This window comes from Heptranchias perlo, unplaced genomic scaffold, assembly GCF_035084215.1.
Source record: "Heptranchias perlo isolate sHepPer1 unplaced genomic scaffold, sHepPer1.hap1 HAP1_SCAFFOLD_1883, whole genome shotgun sequence".
In the NCBI taxonomy this organism is placed as follows: domain Eukaryota; kingdom Metazoa; phylum Chordata; class Chondrichthyes; order Hexanchiformes; family Hexanchidae; genus Heptranchias; species Heptranchias perlo.
In genome coordinates, this window is record NW_027139148.1 from 5,001 (window position 1) to 12,500 (window position 7,500).

Genomic DNA, 7,500 nt, shown 5'->3' on the forward strand with positions numbered 1-7,500 from the left:
CGCTGGTGAGAGTAGGCAGCGGCAGGCAGGCAAGCGGAATGTCGCGTGGGGTGCAGTGAGAGGTTGTAGTGACGCTGCTTTGCAGCTGACCATGTGCCCTGATTTGTGACGCCCGTTTGGAGGCTGATATCTGAGGAAGGCCGAGGCCGATTTCCTCCGGGTATGGCTCGTTGCGTGCGGCAGGAGGAGGCGCAGCGTACGGTACCGAGCACTGGGAGGTGCGATGCTGCCCGCCGGAGGTACAGCGAAAGGCTGCGCACCGCTTTCCGCCTGCTAACTCGGCGTCCGTGAGACCGACCGACTTCGCTTTACCGCCGGAGCTAGAGTGGGGCAAGGGGCACGTTTGGGTACCGGAACGATCACGTTCGCATACCGGGAAGTCGAGTGCCGGGCCGCTGAAAGCGAGCAGGGTGCCACCGACTCGTCGGGCCAACTCGGAGGCTGATATCTCAGGAAGGCCGAGGCCGATTTCCTCCGGGTATGGCTCGTTGCGTGCGGCAGGAGGAGGCGCAGCGTACGGTACCGAGCACTCGGAGGTGCGATGCTGCCCGCCGGAGTGACAGCGAAAGGCTGCGCACCGCTTTCCGCCTGCTAACTCGGCGTACGTGAGACCGACCGACTTCGCTTTACCGCCGGAGCTAGAGTGGGGCAAGGGGCACGGTTGGGTACCGGAAGGATGACGTTCGCACACCGGCAAGTCGAGTGCCGGGCCGCCGAAAGCGAGCTCGGGGCCCCGGTTTGTCCGTCCCACCCGGAGGCCCATATCTCCGGAAGGCACAGGCCGATTTCCTCCGGGTATGGCTCGTTGTGTGCGGCCGGACCAGGCGCAGCGGACGGTACCGAGCACTGGGAGGTGCGATGCTGCCCGCCGGAGTGACAGCGAAAGGCTGCGCACCGCTTTCCGCCTGCTAACTCGGCGTCCGTGAGACCGACCGACTCCGCTTTACCGCCGGAGCTAGAGTGGGGCAAGGGGCACGGTTGAGTACCGGAAGGATGACGTTCGCACACCGGGAAGTCGACTAGCGGGCCGCCGAAAGCGAGCTCGGGGCCCCGGTTTGTCCGTCCCACCCGGAGGCCCATATCTCCGGAAGGCACAGGCCGATTTCCACCGGGTATGGCTCGTTGTGTGCGGCCGGACCAGGCGCAGCGGACGGTACCGAGCACTCGGAGGTCGGGCGCTGCCCGCCGGAGGTACAGCGAAAGGCTGCAAACCACTTTCCGCCGCCTCCCTCCGCGGGCGTGAGACCGACGGTCGTCGGGTTTAGTTCCGCGGCTAGAGCAGGACGAGGGGCAGCGAACGGTACCGGAACGAACCCGGTCGCACACCGGGAAGTCGAGTGCCGGGTCTCGAAACGGAGCCGGGTCGGCCCAGTTTAAAACGGAGAAGAGAGTGCTGCCCTCTGCGGGTGAAAACATGGAAGTACGTTGGTTAATGATTTCCAGTTCACCCCGCTTGGTCAGGCCCACTCGGAGGCGGATAACTCCGGAACGCCGAGGCCGATTTCCTCCGGGTATGGCTCGTTGCGTGCGGCAGGAGGAGGCGCAGCGTTCGGTACCGAGCACTCGGAGGTGCGGTGCTGCCCGCCGGAGTGACAGCGAAAGGCTGCGCACCCCTTTCCGCCTGCTAACTCGGCGTCCGTGAGACCGACCGACTCCGCTTTAGCACCGGAGCTAGAGTGGGGCAAGGGGCACCGAAGGGTACCGGAACGATGACGTTCGCACACCGGGAAGTCGAGTGCCGGGCCGCCGAAAGCGAGCAGGGTGCCACCGCTCGGGGCCCCGGTTTGTCCGTCCCACCCGGAGGCCCATATCTCCGGAAGGCACAGGCCGATTTCCTCCGGGTATGGCTCGTTGTGTGCGGCCGGACCAGGCGCAGCGGACGGTACCGAGCACTCGGAGGTCGGGCGCTGCCCGCCGGAGGTACAGCGAAAGGCTGCAAACCACTTTCCGCCGCCTCCCTCCGCGGGCGTGAGACCGACGGTCGTCGGGTTTAGTTCCGCGGCTAGAGCAGGACGAGGGGCAGCGAACGGTACCGGAACGAACCCGGTCGCACACCGGGAAGTCGAGTGCCGGGTCTCGAAACGGAGCCGGGTCGGCCCAGTTTAAAACGGAGAAGAGAGTGCTGCCCTCTGCGGGTGAAAACATGGAAGTACGTTGGTTAATGATTTCCAGTTCACCCCGCTTGGTCAGGCCCACTCGGAGGCGGATAACTCCGGAACGCCGAGGCCGATTTCCTCCGGGTATGGCTCGTTGCGTGCGGCAGGAGGAGGCGCAGCGTTCGGTACCGAGCACTCGGAGGTGCGGTGCTGCCCGCCGGAGTGACAGCGAAAGGCTGCGCACCCCTTTCCGCCTGCTAACTCGGCGTCCGTGAGACCGACCGACTCCGCTTTAGCACCGGAGCTAGAGTGGGGCAAGGGGCACCGAAGGGTACCGGAACGATGACGTTCGCACACCGGGAAGTCGAGTGCCGGGCCGCCGAAAGCGAGCAGGGTGCCACCGCTCGGGGCCCCGGTTTGTCCGTCCCACCCGGAGGCCCATATCTCCGGAAGGCACAGGCCGATTTCCTCCGGGTATGGCTCGTTGCGTGCGGCCGGACCAGGCGCAGCGGACGGTACCGAGCACTCGGAGGTCGGGCGCTGCCCGCCGGAGGTACAGCGAAAGGCTGCAAACCACTTTCCGCCGCCTCCCTCCGCGGGCGTGAGACCGACGGTCGTCGGGTTTGTTTCCGCGGCTAGAGCAGGACGAGGGGCAGCGAACGGTACCGGAAGGAACCCGGTCGCACACCGGGAAGTCGACTAGCGGGCCGCCGAAAGCGAGCACGGGGCCCCGGTTTGTCCGTCCCACCCGGAGGCCCATATCTCTGGAAGGCACAGGCCGATTTCCACCGGGTATGGCTCGTTGTGTGCGGCAGGACCAGGCGCAGCGGACGGTACCGAGCACTCGGAGGTCGGGCGCTGCCCGCCGGAGGTACAGCGAAAGGCTGCAAACCACTTTCCGCCACCTCCCTCCGCGGGCGTGAGACCGACGGTCGTCGGGTTTGTCTCCGCGGCTAGAGCAGGACGAGGGGCAGCGAACGGTACCGGAACGAACCCGGTCGCACACCGGGAAGTCGACCAGCGGGCCGCCGAAAGCGTGCTCGGGTCCCCGGTTTGTCTGTCCCACCCGGAGGCTGATATCTGAGGAAGTCCGAGGCCGATTTCCTCCGGCTAACTCGGCGGGCAATGTGTCCCCCCCCCACCATCTTCGGCTGATTACCGTGGCTGGACCGGATCAAGGAGCAACGGAACCGTGCCAGAACGACGTCGGTCGGACGGCGTGAACTGATAGTGCCGAGGCCGGAAACCGAGCCGGAAATGTGCACCGATTTATTGGTCCCACTCGCAGGCCCATATCTCCGGAAGGCCGAGGCCGATTTCCTCCGGGTATGGTTCGCTGCGTGCAGCCGGAAGGGGAGCAGCGGACGGCACTGAGCAGCCGGAGGTGCGGCGCTGCCCGCCGGAGCTGCAAGCGAAAGGCTGCGCACCGCTTTCCGCTGGCTAACTCGGCGGCCGTCAGGCCGACCGACTCCGCTTCAGCACGGGAGCTGGAGTCGGGCAAGGGGCACCGAAGGGTACCGGAAGGATCACGTTCGGACACCGGGAAGTCGAGTGCCGGGCCGCCGAAAGCGAGCTCGGGGCCCCGGTTTGTCCGTCCCACCCGGAGGCCCATATCTCGAGAAGGCACAGGCCGATTTCCTCCGGGTTTGGCTCGCTGCGTGCGGCCGGACGAGGCGCAGCGAACGGTACCGAGCACTCGGAGGTGCGGCGCTGCCCGCCGGAGGTACAGCGAAAGGCTGCAAACCGCTTTCCGCCTCCTCTCCCCTCGGGCGTGAGACCGACGGTCGTCTGGTTTGCTTCCGCGGCAAGAGCAGGACGAGGGGCACCGAGCGGTACCAGAACGAACCCGGTCGCACACCGGGATGTGGAGTGCCCGGCCCAAACCCGCTACCCCCCCCCCCCCCCCCAACACCCGAAAGCGAGCCCCGGTTTGTGGATTAAAAGTGAAGCGGCAAAGATTTGTAAAACAGCGTGAAATGATGAACCAGAAGCCCAAAGTAATGGTGGGAATAAAAGTTCCAAAATGTGAAATGGTGAACCAGAAGTTGTGTGAACTGTTTAACCCAAAGTGGCAAAAATGGATTAAAAGGGGTGAAATGATCGACCGCAAAGCAGGGCAAGCATTAAACAAAAGCAGCAGCATTTTTTAAAAAGGGACAAATGGTTTACCAGAATCCCAAAAGAATGCTCAGAGACTTAAGTCCCAAAGGGGAAATGGTTAACCAGTAGCTGGGTGAACTGCTTAACCCAAAGTGGGAAAAAGGATAAAAAAGGGGTGAACTGATCAACCAGAAGTCGACAACAATGTGCGGCGATTAAGTCTGAAAGAGGGAAAGGTTGACCGGAAAGCAGGGAAATGATTAAACAAAAGCAGAAAAATTCAGTAAAAAGGGGCAAGTGGTGAACCAGAAGTTGGGTGAACTGCTTAACCAAAAGTGGGAAAGAGGATTAAAAGGGGAGAAATGTTGAACCAGATGTCGAAAACAATGCGCGGCGATGAAGTCTGAAAGAGGAAAAGGTTGACCGCAAAGCAGGGAAAGGATTAAACAGAAGCAGCAATATCTTTTAAAAAGGGACAAATGGTGAACCAGAATCCCAAAAGAATGCTCAGAGACTTAAGTCCCAAAGGGGCAAATGGTTAACCAGAAGCTGGGTGAACTGTTTAACCAAAAGTGGGAAAAAGGATTAAAATGTTGTGAAATGATTAACCAGAAGGCGAAAGCAAAGTGCGGCGGCGAAGTCCTAAAGGGGAAAAGGTTGACCATAAAGCAGGGAAATGATTAAACAAAAGCGGAAAAATTCAGTAAGAAGGGGCAAATGGTTAACCAGAAGTTGGGTGAACTGCTTAACCAAAAGTGGGAAAAAGGATTAAAAGGGGAGAAATGTTTAACCAGATGTCGAAAACAATGCGCGGCGATGAAGTCTGAAAGAGGAATAGGTCGACCGCAAAGCAGGGAAATGATTAAACAAAAGCAGAAAAATTCAGTAAAAAGGGGCAAATGGTGAACCAGAAGCTGGGTGAACTGCTTAACCAAAAGTGGGAAAAAGGATTAAAAGGGGAGAAATGTTGAACCAGATGTCGAAAACAAGGTGCGGCGATGAAGTCTGAAAGAGGAATAGGTCGACCGCAAAGCAGGGAAAGGTTTAATCAAAAGCAGCAATATCTTTTAAAAAGGGACAAATGGTGAACCAGAATCACAAAAGAATGCTCAGAGACTTAAGTCCCAAAGGGGAAATGGTTAACCAGTAGCTGGGTGAACTGTCCAACCCAAAGTGGGAAAAAGGATTAAAAGGGGTGAAATGATTAACCAGGAGGCTAAAGCAATGTGCCGCGGTGAAGTCCTAAAGGGGAAAAGGTTGACCAGAAAGCAGGGAAAGCATTAAACAAAAGCGGCAACATTTTTTAAAAAGTGGCAAATGGTTAACCAGAATCCCAAAAGAATGCTCAGAGACTTAAGTCCCAAAGGGGAAATGGTGAACCAGAAGCTGGGTGAACTGGTGAACCAAAAGTGGGAAAAAGGATTAAAAGGGGAGAAATGATTAACCAGGAGGCTGAAGCAATGTGCCGCGGTGAAGTCCTAAAGGGTAAAAGGTTGACAAGAAAGCAGGGAAATGATTAAACCAAAGCGGAAAAATTCAGTATAATGGGGCAAATGGTTAACCAGAAGCTGGGTGAAATGGTTAACCAAAAGTGGCAAAAAAAGATTTAAAGGGGAAAAATGATTAACCAGAAGTCGACAACAATGCTCGGCGATGAAGTCTGAAAGGGGAAAAGGTTGACCAGAAAGCAGGGAAACGATTAAACAAAAGCGGCAACATTTTTTAAAAAGTGGCAAATGGTTAACCAGAATCCCAAAAGAATGCTCAGAGACTAAGTCCCAAAGGGGAAATGGTTAACCAGAAGCTGGGGGAAATGGTTAACCAAAAGTTGCAAAAATGATTAAAAGGGGTGAAATGATTAACCAGGAGGCTGAAGCAATGTGCCGCGGTGAAGTCCTAAAGGGGAAAAGGTTGACCACAAAGCAGGGAAAGCATTAAACAAAAGCGGCAACATTTTTTAAAAATTGGCAAATGATTAACCAGAATCCCAAAAGAATGCTCAGAGACTAAGTCCCAAAGGGGAAATGGTTAACCAGAAGCAGGGGGAAATGGTTAACCAAAAGTTGCAAAAATGATTAAAAGGGGTGAAATGATTAACCAGGAGGCTGAAGCAATGTGCCGCGGTGAAGTCCTAAAGGGGAAAAGGTTGACCACAAAGCAGGGAAAGCATTAAACAAAAGCGGCAACATTTTTAAAAAAGTGGCAAATGATTAACCAGAATCCCAAAAGAATGCTCAGAGACTAAGTCCCAAAGGGGAAATGGTTAACCAGAAGCTGGGGGAAATGGTTAACCAAAAGTTGCAAAAATGATTAAAAGGGGTGAAATGATTAACCAGGAGGCTAAAGCAATGTGCCGCGGTGAAGTCTGAAAGAGGGAAAGGTTGACCAGAAAGCATTAAACAAAAGTGGCAACATTTTAAAATAATTGGCAAATGGTTAACCAGAATCCCAAAAGAATGCTCAGAGACTAAGTCCCAAAGGGGAAATGGTTAACCAGAAGCTGGGGGAAATGGTTAACCAAAAGTTGCAAAAATGATTAAAAGGGGTGAAATGATTAACCAGGAGGCTAAAGCAATGTGCCGCGGTGAAGTCCTAAAGGGGAAAAGGTTGACCAGAAAGCAGGGAAAGCATTAAACAAAAGCGGCAACATTTTTTAAAAAGTGGCAAATGGTTAACCAGAATCCCAAAAGAATGCTCAGAGACCAAGTCCCAAAGGGGAAATGGTTAACCAGAAGCTGGGGGAAATGGTTAACCAAAAGTTGCAAAAATGATTAAAAGGGGTGAAATGATTAACCAGGAGGCTGAAGCAATGTGCCGCGGTGAAGTCTGAAAGAGGGAAAGGTTGACCAGAAAGCATTAAACAAAAGTGGCAACATTTTTTAAAAATTGGCAAATGGTTAACCAGAATCCCAAAAGAATGCTCACAGACTAAGTCCCAAAGGGGAAATGGTTAACCAGAAGCTGGGTGAAATGGTTAACCAAAAGTTACAAAAATGATTAAAAGGGGTGAAATGATCAACCAGAAGTCGAAAACAATGTGCGGCGATGAAGTCCTAAGGTGGAAAAGTTACCCAGAAGGCAGGGAAATGATCAAACGAAAGCAGCCAAAAAATTATTAAAAGAGGGGAACTGATGAACCAAAAGATGAGAAACGGCCCGCAGAGACTAAGTCCAAAACGGGAACTGGTGAACCGGAAATGATTAACCAAAAACTAAGTCCGAAGAGGGAACTGGTAAACCAGAACTGAGTAACCCGATTTTTAAAATTAATTATAAATGGGGAAACGATTGAGCAAAAGGCGGA